Raw genomic sequence first — 19,790 nt, 5'->3', positions numbered from 1 at the left:
GAACAGGCAAACCCTTTCTTAAATAACTACTCTTTCTTCACAGAAATCACAGCTCTCTTTCTGAGAGCTCTGAAAAGAGCTGAAGTTAGTTGATAGAAAGTGTCTCCCGATAACTAATTCTAGCGGAGAGGTCACTGCTATTTCAGCCTTTTGTGTTGTCGTTCTATTTTTAAAAAAGACAAGGAGAAATCAGAACACTACTCGGCAGAAGCTGCCTGAAAGGACTATTTAAGACAAAATAGTAGAAATACTAGGCAAACGTTTTAATGTCAGTGGCCATACCCAGGGAACTGATAAACTGTACTGTTGTAACGACAGGATCCAAAAACAGGTGTGTGCTCATTTAAGTTTTTTAGTTTTCAAAAGTAGTAAAATGATGCTTATCTTGTGCTTTGGAGATCATTGTATACTGCTCATGATTATCTAAACGTTGTTTAGTCTTTTAGAAGTTCTTTATTCCCTTTTTTTTTTTTTTAATTGGCATTGTGAAATAAGCTAGTCTATCAATCTGATTAGAGAAGCTCGATTTCTGTGTCCATTAATAGTGCTATTGAAACAAGTGTGGTAAAGATGCTTTTGATTCTCAAATGCTGTTTTTTGTTAACATTTTAAAGGTTACTTTCCTATGAAAGGACTGCTGTCAAGTATTGAGTGCAATTCTCTGACTGCATTCCCTTTGCATTCATCTGTGCTTAGTTCTGTCTGGCTACAATGTCATCTTATTTTCTGTTTCTGATTTCTGTTGAAAACAATCTTTTAGCAATTAGCAGTGCTGTTTTAAATCTGGTGTGCACATTTAAAGCAGCCGAAAACTGGTATCCTATTAAAAAAATGAATGGTGAAACTTGTTATATGAGGCCAATACTTCATTTGATAGAACAATTTAATTGAATTTTGATACAGCTAAATAGCACCTTTGTTTAAATCAAATGACCATCTGTAATTGTACTTCAGAAATGCATGCAGGTAAGAGAACTGGTACAAGAATTCAGCAACTGCAGTGCATTTCAGCAAATTGATCACAATTTTGCCCTTTATTTTTTCCATGTATCAGAGGGGAGAATAGATTAACAATTTCCATTTTTAAAATGTTCTTCCTTTATAAATTAGTTCCCTTTCTTTCAGCTTTTACACTCCACGCTCCAGATAATAAATGTGCTCACAAAAGACTTGTCTGAAATAATGAAGCTGTTAAAGAACATTGTAATTTTTTACTTTAATAACATTAATCTGGCCCTGTAAACCATTGGAAGGCAAACTTGCTCTTAGAATGCATCACGGTACCATGGTTGTGACACTGATAGATAACTATTAACTCCTTTTAAGCTTTAAAATGCTTTAGAATGCCAGAGTAAAGAATCTAAAACTGCAGATCTTATTCAAATGAATCAGGATAGAGCAGATGGTTGAAGAAGGCACACAAGCAAGAAGTAAATCTCCTGTTCTCCCTTTCTGATTGCTTTGCCCACAGAGGAATAACGATTCAAAGAAAATCAGTAATCATGGCGGATGTCATTAGCATATTCCCAATAAGGGAGCTTACATAAAAATTCCCAGAGAAAATGAATGGCTGCTGGTATAGATCAGTGTGCAAACAGTGCATTTCCAGCTGCCTCCTGAAACATAGATTTTCCAGGACTATTAGAAATTAAGTTTGAAAAGCTGAATTAAGAGTTGCTGGTTTGCTTAGAGGAAAGATGGATGTTTTATTAATTAACCAATACAGCTATGTTTAACACTCTTGTCAGTTGTAGTATTGACCTGAATAGTTGTTAAAAAAAAATAGTTCTGTGCTTCAAATTGAGATATCAACAAGCCTGCAGTAAAATACAGGGAGAACCTTCTGCTACTTGGCTGCTTCTGTCTGGAAAGGAGTGTGCAAACTGCTGTAAATCCCTTCCCTGACATGTTTTCTGCTTGCGTTATTGTGAGCACATGTGGTAAATGTCCATTTCCTTGTTGGTTCACAGAAGTTATTAAGTTCTTCACCAATCAGTGGCAAAGCAAAACATTTTTCTCAAAATGTTGTGGAAGGAGTACTAGCCTAGACAAATGGCTGTGTTCTTGTCTGTCTGTAAGCAATGGGAAGACCATTAGCCAGTGCAAATGAGCATAGCGCTGTCTGACAGCCAAGCTCCTGTCTTTCATGGATGTGGGAGTAGGATTTGGCCTCTTATCTTTAGCCTTTGACTTGGGATGTTTCAAAATTATTTTACTTTTTGGAGGCAGGGAGACACACATTCAAGAAGTGCATACAAGACTGTCGCATTCACCTGCTCAATGTAGTTCAGAAAGTAGCACTATGGCAAATTATGCCATTCCCACTCCCTTTAATTCCATGGTATAGATAAGGGCTCAATGTAAATCATTGCTGCTGTGGCCTCTGGATTAGACATTCAGCTGCCACGGCTACAACTGGAAAAAGCATGTCTAATTTTTTGTGTGTCAAGATAAATACTCATCTCCTATTGGTTCTCAGTACAACAACAGACCAAAAGTACCATCACCTAGATGGTTGATAAATCTCCTTAGAAAAGCAGCCATGAGAAACCGTAGTGACGGGCTTTGTGGCTGAAATAAGAGAAAGAGTAGGTAAGGGTGACCACGTCCCTACAGATGCCATCATTGATTGTGCCAGCAGGAGGCAGATGTTAAAGGATACAATAGGAACTGTCACAATTGTTTCAATTTTATTATTGAAACCCAAACTTTCAGTGGTGGTGGACAGATTGCCTTCATTTTTCATCCAAGAAACATCTTCAACATTTCCTCAAAAAAAAATCTTTCAGACTAGCACTGCACCAGTAATGCCTTTTATGTATACTAGGATGGTAGAAACCATTAATAAAATGCCTGTCAACAGCACATCTCCCTTTTCTTTTTAGCAAAAAGGGGAGAAATCATTAATTACAGTTTCTGTCACACACAGAAGACATGGTTTTTGTTCTGGTCTCTTAGCACTTTAACAGCATGAATTCACCTAGTGGCCACCTATTCTGCAAAATTTGAAAAGGGATGTGTCCTTATCCATCTATGCAAAACCTTCTGAAGACATTGCATGTGTCTGCCTGGGCAACAAATGCGGTATTTTGAGTTGACACTGAAAAGGAGGATTATGAATATGGATAGAATGCAAATACTTCATCTATCTTAATCAGAATACAGGAATTCAAGCTGTTGTGGAAGGAGGGGGAAGAAAGCGGAGAATAAGCCTTAGAAAACTGAGTTTCAGGGGCCTGATTCTGCTCTTACCACTGTAATTTTAACACTGAAGCTGAGGTTAGGATTGAGCAGTAAATTTAGAGGATCTTTTGTAAGGTTAATGTTTTACACACGGCTCTGCCAAACACTTTTACTTTGATTAAGATAGCTCACTGTACTGTGTTCTTAAGTACTTGATGGAAAGAGAACCTAGAAATCTTACTTTTCTTTTGTCACATCTGAAAAGTATGAAATCATGTCAATTTCCATACATAGAAGTAAAACAAACAAACAAAAAAATCTCCTTATTGCAAATCTGAAAAGAATGCACAAAAAGTTGTAAGTATAGCAGTTGAAGCAGACAGTTATTATTTCAGTGTATCAGGATAATGTCAACAAAAAAGGTCTTCATTTCTAGGATTTCCCTAGCTCATCATTTCCTATAAGTTTTAATGCATGCCTGTAGTTCATGTAAAAGCAGAACATTGAAGGAATATCTCTTCAAGATTTTTTTTCAATTTAATATATTTCTCTAAGCTGTGTGAAATGCATTTTATGGTTCTCTGTTCTTGTTCTATGCTATCTAAATTTTATGTGAGGCCTGTGCAGAGTATTCCGCTCTCCTTCGGAAGAAGTCTTCAATGAAATCTGGCAAATCATAAATCAAAATATGTTTTCTTCATGAGCATATGAGACTTTTTTTTTCAACCTTCAGAAGGCAAATACAGTGCTCTCATTTGCTCAGAAGGTAAACATATGTCGATTAGAGACTTCTCAAATGTGTCATTTCTGAATTTCAGTTTCAACACTTGTCTCATCAATTGTAACTGAAAGACCCAAACTCTCAATTTGGGTCTTATTCTTTTACCAAAACAGCATGAAGAAAATCTTACTAGTTGGAATTTTTAGATCAAATACTCAAGTGATTTAAACACAGAACAGCAGAACATGTTTCAGGACATCCCTTTCAATGTAATTATTGTAGGGAGTTCAGCGCTCTATTGCCCTTACATTTGAGTTCATTGTTTACAGTTCTTTGATTAAGAAATAGTAAATTTCACTTGTTTCTTTTCTTACTCTGTAACTACAAGTAAAACAATATTTTGTGTAGCTCAATATATTCATTTTAATATCTCACCACTTTCATGCAACAGGAAGGTGGATTTCAAATAAAACTCATGATTAGCAATTTGTGCCTTCCCTTGTATGTTTTTCTATGGAAGACAGTTGAGACCTTTGATTAGCCGTAGGAAGATTCAAAAAAAAAAAAAGGTTGTTTTTGCTTGCTTGTTTCACATTATCTACTTCTATGGTTATGTACCAAAATCTGTGCTAAGGACTCAGTTCTACCCAAATGAGGTCAGTAAAATTTTATCATTCATTTTAAAGTTTTCAAAATCAGAGCTCTGATTTTCTTTAATTGTCTGACCATGAAATTTATGGAGTTAAGTCTATGAAAAATTTACCTGGGACAAAGTCTTCTTAATGGATGATTGAATCTGAAAGTAGTTCTATATTTTATTTTTTTTTGTGTAGGGTCAAATCTGTGATGTTTTTGTGCTGATGTCAATTAGAAACTTTTGTCAGATGATGCACTCGTTGGGGGTATGTTTCCTGAGTATGGATGAGCCATACTGTGGGTTTTTACCCAGTAAAATACATAATTCAGATCATTGAGATATACAGTATGAATGAAGCCATTAATCAATCAGTTCTGAAACTACAACAGACCAATCTGTGAGCTCTGTACACCAGTTTTACTCTACATGTTTTTTAACCTGTGGTGAGTAGAATATTAGCCTTGGTTAAAAATGTCATGTCCAAAAAATCTGGCAAGTGTTCAGAGCCGTTTAATCTTTCATCAAGATTTAATCAGAATAGTTTTATATCTCTTTTGTGCATTGTCAAGTGCCCACCACAATTTGTCTCCCCCCACAGTGGACTGACAGATCAAGCAAATGAGCAAAGAACCGGAACATTTGACTGTAATTGCGATGTCAGCACTGTTAAACTATATTTATGAGAAGAAGGTTAACACTGCAACTTCAGTAATTTCATCAGTCTTACGTGTGTTTGCTTAATAAACAAGTAAGCTATTTTTTTGTAAATTGTCTGTGACCAATACTGTGTTCTTTTGGAAAAAGGCTGCAAATTCCCATTTTCAAAGTTGGTTGGACCCATATTTTTACATTTTGGAAAGGAAGAAAAAAAAAAAAAAAAGGAAGGACCTTTTAAATATTGGCTTCAAGCCAGACTCTGTAAATCCTGGATTTCCTGTCAGTAAGGAAAAAAATAATATCTAGAAATATACAATACAATAAGAGGGGCTAGAAAGTGCAGGATTTTGTCTATCTGCAGTGTAGCTCTAAAATTGCTTCAGGCAGATACATTGTCTTTTGGTTTTTCTTGACTTTTTAAACCATTAGATGCTCACCTGCTCTTTCAGTGATTTATGACACTATGCCAAATTTACTGGCTAATAAAGACAGTTTGTTACTCTCTAATTTTGGGGGAACATAACATGTGAAACTGTGCAGCAATCTCTTACCTACATATTGCACTCTATAAGGAGAAACAATAAGAGAAAACATGACACGTATTAGAGAAGTAAATTACAGTGTTATATTCCTTGGTCCGATAAACCACCTTTGACTACTGAGGTGTTGTTTTGTCCTACAGCTTAATCAGCTGAGTCTAGACTGCTCCTTGGTGTTCATGTGCCTTAGGCAGTGTAAATGCTGTGATTCACATGCGTGATCACATGAGCTTCTGCTGTGCATTTTATACGATGCCGAATAAAATTATTTGTTAGAATGAATGATCACATACTTCTTAGCTACTTAAATTATGAAAAGGTAAAGTTTAAAAACATAAAATGACTCACAGAATTTTGAAGCCACTTGCATGTGTGTTTAAGCTCAGCTGCTTATGATTCTAGCACAGCTGAGGTTGACCTAGTGGGCTTTCTGGCTATGCTGGAGAAAAATGCAGCTGTCCAAGCAATATTTTTGAGGTGTGATAGCAAATGTGCTACAAAAAAAAAATGCTATGTTATTATGTTCATTTAGTGTTCTCACTGTCACTTTAATTTGTGTATGTGTATATGTATGCATATACACTAAAAAAAAAAATCAGCAGCTTATTGGAAAAATGAATTGCATTTATTGTGCTTCCTCTAAGTCTCAAATGTTCTCGATTCCCTGGCAGGGATTGGAACTGCTCTCATGTCTGCTCTTTTACTGCACTCTCCCTTATTCAGTTATGAAAGTGATTAACAGAAGAGAAATAGTGGAGTTGGAAGAACAGAAAAATATTGGATGGTGGTGTACTTTTAGTACTTTTATTTCACTAAGAACTGTTCTCATTAAGTTTCATACTTATACCTTCATCACAGAACAGGTAGATGATAGACAGACTGCTAGGGCAATGTGCATGACCTGTTGCCATAGGATCCAACGTATTTCCTTTTGGCTTTAAATTAGCCCAGATGGTATGCAGCTCCTTTAAGAGACTCAGCAATGTACTGAGATAAACTGAGCCATCTGGACCCAGCAACCTCCTGAGGTTCCTACAGTGACCAGAGCAGATAGTGTGGGCTTTGTGCAATTGTTGGCAGATCACACACACACAAAGTTAAAGTTTCTGCTCTTTAATAGCTATAAATTGCTAAAAAATAACAGTTGCTTAATGGGGCATCTAATAATAGTTGCAACAAAATCCTGAAATGAATAGTTCTTGGGAATTCATTCTCCTACAAACCTAGGACTAGGGGAGGCCTAAGATATTTCATGACAACAAGGATCTCATCTACTGCGTCCATAGATTGCTTTGAATTTTTCCATGGCTCTTTCAAGCTTAGCAGCCAGTTGATTGGGAGACTTGTAAAACTTTTACAAATGAGTATTTTTCCAGCCAAGCAATGAGTCCACTGGTGGGGCAATACAGGGCAACACTTGCTGAAACACACTTTGTCTCATATGATGGCAAACAGGCCTGCCTCATTCATTTCCTATTGCTCTGGCTGTTGCTGGCATAACCTTTAGAAGGTGGAAAATTCCTGTGGAATATGAAAACAAATTAGTTTGCAATTAGTTTGAGATCTTGATGGAAATAACTAGTCTCCTGAATATACTAATATACATTGATTGAGCTAAGTGGCATTAATCTGAATTTATGCATTCCATCCAGTTGGACCAGTATATGTGCATACTTAATGTATTTATACTGTTAAGTTCTTATCCATCTATAGTTTATGAAACTGTAATGTTAAAATGCCTCTCTTTCTCCTCTTTACCTTAGTAGAATATTATTATCCAAGCTATGTTTCGGTTCTGATACCAAGAGCCACTGACATTCTGCACTCAATTTTTTTAAAAAATGTGCATGCATTCCTGAAACCAGAACTGGTGAAAACCCAGCAATGAGTACTTTTAATATACGACAGAATGGTGCTTGTCGTTCTGCCTTCTGCCATTGCTTTATCCTCAGGCACGCTGCTCTGCTCTGTGTATGTTGTCTCTATTTCATAGGAAATTGCTATTGCAAGATAAAAAATGATTGTGACTGGGTTGGGGGAGAAGGGATAGAGTTTGCAAGAGGAAGTAAGGATCTCCCTCCACCCCTCTACACTTCTTTCATTGTCCTTTTGTCATCATGAAATACATTGACCTGCCCCATTCAGATAACTGCTTTATAATGTTTGCAGAATTAATCGTTTTTTGACAGATTTTTCTATATGAGCTTACTGTAAATCCCCACCTTCTTGAACTAGTAAAATACAAGCAGCCAGCAGGACCTAGTGGGAGAAGTCTGGTGCAGGCTTCCCTCCTGCCCTTCCTCCCTCCCCCACCCAAGTCTATTTCCACATCCTATGGAGGACCATTCATGCAAGAAAGCCCTTTTTAACAGTCATTCATGGTAAGAGTATTAGGCCGCATATAGTTGGACTGGCACACTCTCTGGCTGAGCCTCACTGATCTGATGAGTTGTTTGAGCCAGCTATTTCTTACATGCAAACAGGGAGAACTTGTTCAGACAGTACAGTCACCCCAGAATGGCATGCAGGGATTTAGCAAAGTGCTTGCATAGGAGGGACATTTTAAATCCTTGTTAGCCTCTTTCTACAACAGAGCACATTCAGGAATGATGAGAAATGGCTCTTAGTCTTCCAAAACCCAAAGAAAGAAGCAGAATTTTAGAGTTTGTGTGGTTGCTGTGTTGTTTTTTTTTGTTGTTGTTGTTTTTGTTTTTGTGTGTGTGTTAATGTCCGTATTGAGATAAAATATTTGTTTTAATCTTTTTCCTTAAGATGAACAACTCTATGTAATACACTCAGAGCAGTGCTTCTTGCCTTCTTTAGATTGAGCACAAGGTAGTGACTAATGATGGAAAAGTTACATTAATTTTATGTACTCTGGCAGCACTGTCTTTGTTTAGGAAATTAACGTTAATGTGAAAGTAAATTCACCATGATAATTTTATGTAGGCACACCTATATATTAAATGAAAACAGAGAAAAGTATACTTTACATGTATTCCAAGTGAGAAAAAAGGTTGCTGGAAAACTTTCAGCAGGGAGGTAACTAATCTTACAAACACATTTGTTCATGCTCTCTGCAGCTGAGATTTGTCATTAATGCATATGATATTCATTTTATTTTAAACTAGTACCATAAGAGGCAATTTGATATTTTGAAGAATATAAATCTGAGGTGGATATGCATTTTTTATCTCATTGATTTAGAACAAAATATAGTGACAGCAGCTGAAATACTATGATTGCATATGGATTATAGTGACATTGAAAAGTGAGTATTACCAATAATCACAACAGCTTAGGTTGTTTGTTCTTTGGCTCTGTTATTGTAGATGTGCGAAAGACAATGAGAAATATTTTTATGTATTTCACTTTCAGTACATTGGGACATTTAGATTCATGTTTATTTAGTTCTCTTTGATCAGAACTGGTGAATATTTCAGGACACTTTTAAAAACTGTTCATTTTGAGAATGAGACAATGTTTATCTATGTATGTTTATCAATGTAATTATATCAAAGTGCATAAATGTATATATTTTTAAAGTTATAATAAAGTTTAATTTAAATTCTATTGTAAATATAAGAAACAGCAAGCTTAATTGTCAGTGTTCAAGTACTTGGAACAGAAGTTACCCTTTTCCAGCAAAATTACAGGATCTTGCATCCATACCTCATACCTTTTGTGAAAAATATAATGCTGAAAAACATTATTAACAGGTATAATGTCCCACTCAAAGTGATGTTCAATATTTTACTGACAAACACTGTTCTAATGTTTTGAACATAAAATGAATCCTTCAAATTACATTAGCCAATCTCAGTGGTGCTGGTTCTGTGGGAATGTTAATCTTCTGTTGAGTGCTTTTATTTGGAGGCTGCATGAAGGAGAAAAAAAAGCAGAGTGAAAACAAAAGAAGAGGAAATATAAGGAATGGGCAGTCAGTCAATTTACTAAAACAACAAGCAAGCACTGCTGCTTGTTTCTTCATTTTAATTGAAATGTTCCAAAAATAACCTTACATCCATCACAGTCTTGAGTGTTTAACAGGTTGCTTGTCAACACCACCAGAAATTAAGAAGAATCATGTGGATATATTTTTTTTTGCCCTGTAAAAATAAAAATTCAATGAATGTTAATTACCATAGACATAGCAAATGATTGCAAAATTGGCCCCAATTCTGACAGAAGGGAACCTGGGTGAAAATGCCAACCTATTCTTGAGTTCTCTGGCTGAGGACACAGCTGTCCACACAGGGACTGATACTGCGGCACTTGTGTGCTGCTGTCCTTGTGGTCTGCCATTGTGAGAGTTCAGTCAAATGGGAAGTTATTTTAGTTGACTCCAATTTATAGTTGACAGAGAATTTATAGCTGCAGGAAATATCTTTTTCTCCTATTTTGATTCTTGCCATTCCTTTAGACAAATCTGCTCAATCAGTTCTTCTGGCAGTAATCTAATGGATCTTTGGACATTGAGGGGGGTGATCATCGCATTACTTCTCACCACATATCCCCAAATCCCAAACAGTTGGTTAGGCAACATGCACAAACTGATCCTGTGCTTTTGTATAACTGAATCAAAAAAATAAAATGTTTAAATAGCTGCAATAGGCAATGGGGATGTTTTGCAGTTCCTTCACTTTTATTTATATACCTATCTGTAAAACTTCTGATATATATGCTAAATCTCTTTCCATGAGGGAGAATTTGCCTCGTTCTTGCATTTTTTAAATGAAAGCAAATTGTCACCTGCTAGTGTGCTTACTTGTTTAATTCTCTCCTATAGTTTGTAGTGTAATGTTCTACATCAATTAAAAACAGATGAGAGAATGGTTGAGCTGAAGAATTTGTTTCCTTGTAATCAACTGCAAAAAAGACCAAGGTCGTCTAACAGATTTCTTCTCTTGCTTAGCAAAGAGAGCTGTGTGAATGCAAATTGCTTTATTGGTGGAGGGAATTAAAATTATAAAAAGCTAGACTTAAAGAAGTGAAAAATCAGGACTGTGTCAGAATAGGGACAATATAATTGTGGCATGGATTCCCATATGGGACTAAATTATCTAAATTTTAGTAACGTCAGCAGTTGTGTGTGACTGCTGGAATGCAGCCAATGTGACTTCTTTTTTTTTTTTTTTAGGGTGGTTCTGATTCTACACTACTTTAAATATGCAGAACGCTACATTTGCTCTAGGTGTCATAGTGGCACTTCTGTGATGCATAATTTTGCTTGTTCATTCTATTTAATAGGAACATAAAAGTAGCCTAAAATGTAACCTAATCCAAAGTAAAGTTACTATGATTTTAATCTATGTTATGGTATCTTTAGAAAAAGACTGCTTCCTGCAATGGGTGTATATATCAGTGTTGTCTCCCTTCTTAGTGCATTCCATTCAGTAATACTATTTTGTAGCAACTCAATAAAGCTGATAGTTTTTCTGGGTAATTACCCACAGCCCCCTGCAGGACAAATTAGCATTCATGACCTGAATAATGCTTACTAGAAAGAGTTCAATGGAATTTACTTAATCAGAATCATTGCTTTCTCGTGGCTACACTATTTTTAACCTAGTCCCCATTGTCTGCTAATAGCAAAAACCCTGTCAGTGCCAGGTCCAACTTGGCACTAGATGTAAAAGGAGAGAAAGATTATCCTTCTCAAAGGTATTTAGTGTATTTTTAAAGCTTATGGACTGTATTCTGCAGTCTTTACTTGGACTTTGCTTAGCTAAAAGCGTGTGGAAGTTGGTGGGAGATTTGCCAGATGATAGTGTTGAATCAGAGATTATGAAAAGAAGTGTATATATATGTTTGCTAGTTTGTCCATGACTTATAATTTCTAGTAACCACAAAGGCTGCTAGAGAAGACATTCAAAGGTGCTTTTTCTTTTCTGATCATGTGAGTGGAGAAGTTATTGCCTATTTCATACTATTTTTAAAGGGTTTTTGTTTTTTCATTTGTGGTGGTGGTTTGTTTTTTAAATTATCTCTGTCATTTCCTAAATTTCATAAATAGAAATAGCTATTGCTGTGATGGTTCGTGTTTTGTCTTCCCAATTCCCAAGACTGTAGCATGTCAAGGTTAATACAACACAGGTGATCCCTTGAATGGCTTAACCAGATGCTCATTAAAGGATACCAGAAGGGTTGGAAAGATTTTTTGAAGTATTTCAAAGATTTGGTGTATGCATACATGCACAGCCATCACAATCAACAAATAAAATCAGAAAAATACCAAGGAGTTGAAGTATCATTTCCTATGAGGGAATTCACTGTAAATGTATTTTACTTACCCAAGCTATGTCAGTTAGAGCATTAGGAAATGAGAGTGATGCCCAAACTGTATAGAACTCAAAGGCTTTATTTTCCTGTATTTTCTGACTAGTGCCTTGAAACTGTGGCCAATCATTTTTCATTCCTAACCAAAGCTGGACTGTTAAAAAAGAACACACGCAGACCTGTAGTCCTCCTGTGTCCTTTTAAGCAAAGGCTGCATTCACTGTGAGTTTGCGCAGTATAGTATCGCTGAGAGCAAATTTTAATGACTAATTTAATGGCTCTAGAAATGGATGTTGACAGTAGGGATGCTGGAAATACAGGAAACACTGGAGGACTCTTCAGAGTCATAGTCTTAGTGAAAGGGGGTACATTAATAAGCACACATATACATCATAGAAGAGTTGGTGCGCTGAAAAAAATATTCATTTGGTTGGATCTCTCCAGCTCAGCCCGTATGAGTCAAAATAGTCCCAGTTACGATTAAGCAAGAAGTGAGACAAACTGCATCAAAACAATGTGAGCAATTGAGTAAAAAGAAACTCATCAAGGCCAAATTTATCCTCACCTATATGTTAGCGCAATCCAGTTCAGGACAATCCTGACCTACTCGTTTCTGTACTTGTCAGGAGGTATTAAGTAGTTCTGCTCTTTGAGGAATGGAGAAATAGCCTCACAGCCAGCAACACATTTTATTGTTCATAGATGCAAAGAAAAAGAAAAAAAAGAGAGAGCCGTCCTTCAGGTTTGCTTTTTTTGTTTGTTTGTTTGTTTGTTTGTCTGTCTAACCTTAGCAGTTGAGACTACGTCAGGATGTTGGAGGCAGAACATTTTTTCTCTATCATTATTGAAGAAATACAGTCTCCTCAGTAAAGCAGCAACAATTGTTTCCTCAAGGAGACTACCCCAGTTCCAAATGCATTAGATAAAATAACAGGTTAATTTATTTTAGATGAGCATCATAATGTTTATTTGAAGAGGAGATGTTATTACAATGGAAAACTTAACACCAGCAGAATTTACAAAGAAGCCTTAGTCACTAAGGTGGAGTTTGTGCAGTCTGTTTGGCTTCACCTGCACTGACTCATTCCAGAACTAGACTGAAAAGCCTTCCTCTTGGATAATGTCACTCTATCCCACACCCATCAATTATTTAAAACTGCTTTTCTGGATCTTCACATCCATCATCAAACAAAACCTTCCCAAAAGGCTAAAATCAGGCTGTAAATCTCTAAATGGTCAAGCTCTGGCATTGGGTTTTTTGTTGTTGTTGTTTGGTGGGGTTTTTTTTGTTCTTTTTTAAGATTCCTTCAGTGACTACAAATAAATTAAAGATTAAATCTGGTTTTCCCTAACTATATATACATATGCAGAGAGGAATGCAATTCACTGAAGGGTTGTGAGAGAGCATCACAGTTGTAGATATAGTCTGGTTGTGAAAATAGTGCTGAATTTTGCATTTGTGTCAGAGTAACTTCTTTAATCCGGAAGCCAGGAATAAAAAAAAAAAAAAAACACTTGTTGAGAGAAAACTCTGAGTAATACATCTTCAGAAGAATTCATTTTTTGCTGTTTCACAGCGATATTTCCTACTTCTTTAGTTTCATTTCTGTTTTTTACAAATTGTTGTTAAATCAATCTTTCTCATTCTATCATCAGATTGTCAGTGTAAGGAAAGATCATGTGCAAAAAGTCAAATTGAAGCTCAAATTTATTTATTAAAATAATGTACTCCATCAGCAACTCCCATCAGGGTAATTTGCTGAAGATGATATATCACTTGTGGATTTATTGGTAGAGGAACAAGTAATGAAACTTTAGCCATTTCAGATCCTCTGTTTATTCCCTGTGGATTCAAAAAAGGGGTTTGTTGATAATGTTTAATATAAAGCAATTGAAATCTTTCCACTGATACAGGTGAACAAGAGAGAATGCTTCAGTTGGTACTCAGCAATATTTCTCTATATGGGATCATCCTTCTTTTCCTAAGACCTGTTTATTCATTCTGAAGCAACAGCAATTAGGATTCACGCACACAGAAACTCTGAGCACCTTGACAACAATTAAACTTGCAGGAATGCTGATAACCAACAGTAACTGTGAATATTTCCTTGATTAGATTCCTCAGACCGCTTTGCCTTGTTGCACTGACCTCTGAAGTGATACTCTACAAGCTCCCTGCTGCTCACAGTTTGGGGATTATCAGATTGCCTACCTTGGGCAGCAGCTCTCTTATCTAGTTGATGTAAGATCATAATTCTCAGTTGTAATCATGTACAAAGCTAAGATAGGAAGCACAGAATTTAAAATAGGAAAAAGAAAAAAAAAAACCAGCCTCTTAATCACTTTGGAAAAGCTTACAATTCCAAGGAATAAAGCATAGGAAGATATCAAAAATATGGCTTTTATACTGTTAAATTACTGCAGTTGTTTTCAAACAAAAAAGAATGAAATCCCTCCTTTCTGACATGTCCCTATCCTGGATGTACCCAAGGTCCTAGACAAAGATAAGGGCCAGGTGTGGCTTCTGAAGGAACAGGAACGGCAGGACAGCTGTGCTGGCTCCTCAGGCAGCCCTGGGAACTGAGATCCTACTGCATGATTACAAGTGAATAACAGAGCTTGGCGTGTCTTCAGTCCACCTCGCACCTTGAGGTGCTATGGCATGCATTCGTCTTTTGTCCAGGAGATCGGTGTTCTGAGGAACAGTAGTCCTGTCCTTGGCCAAAGACAGACAAGTGTGCAGGATATTGTAGGGGGGACAGTAGGGTGTGGGAACCACCCATTTCACCTTCTCCCCATGCTGGTAGCTGGCATGTTTTTGACTCTTGTAATCCTTTCCTAAAAATAGACACACTATGTGTTACATTTAACAAACTTGTTCTAGTCATTAATAAACTTTATCAGTGTTTGCTCCATTAAGATCTATTTATATTTTCGTGAAGGTCTAAAGATATTTGAGTGGTTAGTAAAAGAAAGTAATGTGCTAGATTTGCAGACAGGCTGACATAATGTTATCTTTGAGAAAAAAAATTTAGAAGTCAAGCAGTGTAGTATGTCTTCAATAATATTTGAGTGGGAGCTTTTTTATCAATAATGCAGCTTTGCCAAACCCAAACACAGAAGTATGCTGGAGACCTTGACCTTTGGAAAACAATGTTTAGTGACATTAATCTACATCTAATAGAGGGTTTTGTATCATCGCTTTGGTTTCTATCTGCATTATTGTAGCACATAGGCTGTCACCTGCATTTATATAACATGAGACTGATTATTCCTTATCATGCACAAAATGCAGACCTCAAGGAAGAGTTCATTTTGGACCATTTCCAATGGTATGTGTAAGATGTTAGAAGTAGAGTACTGCTTTTAAGGCTATCGAGTGCAATTTGCACTCTTTTTCTCTTCGTTATGTCTTATGCTTGACAAGATAATTGGCCCCCATAACATACACACATCCTAGAACACATTCATTACAAAGCCATTGTATTGACATATAGATACAGATATCAGTGAAGGAATGTAGTTGGTATTCTTTATGCAGAGTGCTGTATGTGGAATATAGATTCATAAATAAAATTAGAGATTGTAATAAACTGAAGACGAAAAAAATAGAACTGAGAACTTACACATGGAAGTGTTCCACTTGTCAGAGAAAAAAGAATGCTCTATTCAACATTAATAGCTTTAAAGTGGCTGTGAACAGAGCTTATTTTTTAATACAGATTTTTTTAGAGGCTTGCAAGAATGCTGTATTTCAGAATATTTTGTACCTATATTACTTATAGACAAATGTGTACATACACATGCTTTGAGTACATACAGTGCTTTGAGTATGTGCCTTTACGAAACATAATATGCACATTCTGGGATATCCAGTCTAAATAGTTTATTGTCTATTGTTGCTACAATTCTATAAATTAGATATAAAAATTATTTACAACAGAAGTAAAGTACAAGTGATCTATATATTCCTAAATTACTGTATCAGCCTAAGAAGGGAGCCAAAGTTCAACACAATTCAGAAAATATTTTAAAAATAATTTTAACAATGTAATTTTGTTAATTTGTTTCAAATAGGTTGGTTGGTAACCTAAGTTTACAGTATGGTCCCTTCCAACCCAAACCATTCTATGATTCTATGATTATATTATATATATATATTATATTAGTTTTATTTACTCTTTTGGTTTTACATTTAATTGATTGCTTTTATTATTTTTGGCAGTTTATAGTCTGTACTTTGTGACTTGCTGGCAAGAAAAAAAAGGATTAGATGTTTCATATTGGATATTCCATTCTTTATTCTGAGCATTCTACACAGGTGTTCACATTCATAGTACCTAACAGAGATTGCTCATTCTTTGCTATGATTGCACATAGCTTACGTGTCGTTAAAAGAGAATAGAAGCTCAGCTGTTCTGTGTTGTACATCCTATGTCTTAATCTATAGTTTTATTGAGTGATATAATCAAATAAGATCTCATTATAGCAGCATCTAGATGTCACATTCCAGTTCACTGAGAGCAGTATATATGACAAATAACGGGGTAAAACTGGTCATGAAAAAGCAATCATTCCCTTTAACATCTGTGATGAATTGTGTTAGGTAAGCTGTGACCCGCTCTTCCTTCAGAAAGTGTGGCTGAAGCAGTTGATTCTTTGGCAAACATTATTTTATGTTATTTCCATTAAAAAAAAAAAGAGAAAAAAAAAAAAAAAGAAATGTGAAATAAACATATAAAAATCAGAATGCTGCATAGTATTGTTCTACTAAAAAAATATTGTGTAATTCTGAATCTGGATGGATGGAAACCTTTCTTTAAAAATGCTGTATTTACCAGTGAGATGCACAGTGTTCCTCTGTTTGCCAGCTGTAGGAATTATACCTTTGCTCAGCAGCTTTGATTTGTAGCTGCAGCTAAAAGCAGCTCTGTTCAGTGAAGGTCATTTTCGTTCTCTCTTAAACCTAATACAACATGAATGAAATCAGTGACCCAACATACTCAACAAAATTTGTTTTATAGAAAGGAGTTCCCAGCCTCTATTCAGGCCTTGTGTTTGCAACACCAGCTGTAACAACAAGGAGTGAGCATGTCCAGGCCCAGTTTTGTTGCCTCAGTGCTACTGACATGACCCTGGTGAACGATGGAAGGTTTTGAGGTTGCATTACATCAGTCCAGCCCAAAAGTCTGGCTAAGAACAAAGTGAAAGTGAAAGATTGACATTCTGGAGCAGTGACTCAGGGCTCTGCTTGTTTAAGTCCACATGTGAGATGCAGAGCAATGGAAACCTGGTGGGATGTTTCTTAGAATAAAGGTAAAATCCTTTTTTAAGGTGACAGCTTCACAAAAATAAATAAATAAATAAATAAATAAATAAATAAAAGAAATTGTTTTCAACAATGGCATCTTTAAATATCTATTAATTTTATCGATACCCCAAAACTGTGCCTTTTTTCTGACTGCTTCTGTAGCTAAAGTTACTGATCTGTTTGCTATATGTGCAGTCAGAATGATTTTCTAAAGCACTCTGCTTTGTGCTGGGCACTCAGCTGGTTTTCAGAGAAGCTGTGATTTTTCTTCAAGTTCTACTCATTCTAGCCATAAGCACTTTTCACTCTATAACTAATCTTTTTTTTCTTCTTTTTTTTTTTTCTTTTCTTTTCTTTTTTTTTTTTTAAGCCAAGATGGTATCTTACTTATGGATTAAAATTTGATCTAAAATTATGAGGACTTTGATATTATTTAAAGAAATCTGAATCTATTCCAGTCAAGTTAGGCTTGCATGAAAATAATTTAGAGCTCATACACTCAAATAAGTGACATGAAGTTATACTTCCACAAATGATGTGCATTATCTGTGTGCACTTACAAAGTTAAATCTGAATTAGCTTAGCCTGTCCCAGAACACTTTTTTAGTGAAACTTGGGGCATGTGAGAAACATGGAATAGGTTTGTATTTTGCCAGCTAAAGTATCTCTCTGTTGCAAAACAAAGTATGTTTAGACTTAGACTGACAACAAAGATCTGGAAATATACAATGAGTTCAGTAGTGTGTGTTTAATTTGCCTGTTCAGTTGTTTTTTCTTAGGTGCAAAACTGGACAGTAGCATTGCAAAGGTAGCTGAATTCCATGTGCAGTAATTGTACATGAAAATTACGACTATGCTACAGATTTCTTTCAGTACATGTAGATGCATGCATGGAGTTTATAAAATCAGTCCAGAAAACTTGAAGTACAAATGAACCACACAGATTGGTAAGCAAACATCCTGAAAATTCTGCTGTATATGATGTCATCCCTTTGCTGTAGGTCAGAAATAACTTCATGCTGTTAATTATAGGTATTTATCATAGTTCATATGATTTTGTGGGGCCCTGACAGTGATCAAAGGTGGTTCTTTGGACGCCTGTCATCAAGTGAGCCAGTAATTGTGGAACAGCTTATTTACTAAATCTAATATGCCATTAAATAGACTTATTTTCTCCTTTTCAGCAGTTAATGTAGTTGTTAAAAGGACAGTTCTGTTTAAGTAAATTTGATTTGCTGCAGTCAGGTACAATAATTATGCACGCTTAGGTATACTAGATGTTTGCACATTAACACATAGAAGTTATATTACATCAACTTTAAAAGTCTATCTTACACTGGTAAAAGCCAGGGAGATAGGAATTATGACCTGTGAAAATTTTGAGATGAACAACATATATATATACATATATATATGTTGTATATATATATATACATATTAAAAATATATATAAAAGACATTGAAATTACTATCATACATGTTTACTGTGCACCCAAACTGATTCTTGAAATTATTTTAAAAACATTAGATGGAAATTTAGACCTCATACAAACACGCTGCTTTTCAGCCCTGAGGACTGCTTTTATAAATCTCAATGAACATATGAAAAAAAAAAACCAAAAAACAAAAACAAAAACAAAAAAAAACAGAGAAGGATTTGAACTGGAACAGAGAAGCTGATAGTGCTACAATTAGATACATGCTGAACTTCATTTTTTTCCCTGCATCTCTGAGCCTGCAAGTGCTTTTGTTCTAACCTTGCACCTGGATCCAGCCTGCTTGCTTTGAGTCTGCCTGCATCCTGCCTGGGAACACCACATATGCAAAGAATGGCCCCCCTCCAGGTTTTGCAGTCTGTTTGTGGTGAAGATGAGTGTTCCAGTTCAGAGCCCTCTGTTCAGTGTTGACTAAGGCCTTGAAGGGTTCTTCAGCCTCACTAGGCCACAGAAGAGCTTATTGAGACTGTCAGCCTTTTTTCCTGCCAGCTACTTTTTTTTAATTATTAGGCTGATAAACTCCTGAATTGTTGAAAAGCAGCTGCTCTGAAGTGGATTTAACTAATTCTCAGGGTGCTTCTGGTTGTGTGGGAGATATATTTACCTCTGGACTATGAAGGTCCCTTGCATTGTTAGACCTAGGTGACCTCTTTTTAGATCAAAAAGAGGTTTCTGGAATGCAATTAAAATGCAGTGGTACTTTTCTGTAAAGCCTCAGTAACCCAATCAACAATTTTCTTCCCCCATCTTTTTGTCAGTTTATCTGCACTCTCATATTTTATTCCTAGTTCATATGTTGTCTGTGCTGTAATTTTGTTTTACCTTATCGGAAAATACCTTAGATAGTATTATTGAAACTCTCCTTTTTTTTTTTTTTAAAAAAAAAAAAAAAAAAGTGTCATTGCCTTCTACCAGCTCATTCTGCAAAGGTTCAAGCAATTAATTTTCACATATTGCTCAAGTAAGC

At 35.9% G+C, this 19,790-nt stretch overlaps 1 long non-coding RNA gene across 2 annotated transcripts in view; it reads left to right on the top strand.

Annotated features, from left to right (window-relative positions):
* LOC122161010 overlaps nt 1–19,790 on the top strand; it is a 204,232-nt gene that overhangs the window by 99,372 nt on the left and 85,070 nt on the right. The window lies entirely within an intron of this gene.

The sequence above is a fragment of the Centrocercus urophasianus genome, unplaced genomic scaffold, assembly GCF_019232065.1.
Source record: "Centrocercus urophasianus isolate 14NV4802_14NV808 unplaced genomic scaffold, USGS_Curo_1.0 seq_18, whole genome shotgun sequence".
Classification (NCBI taxonomy): Eukaryota; Metazoa; Chordata; class Aves; order Galliformes; family Phasianidae; genus Centrocercus; species Centrocercus urophasianus.
The sequence above is the reverse complement of the archived record's forward strand: the minus strand, read 5'-3'. Positions and strand labels throughout refer to the sequence as shown.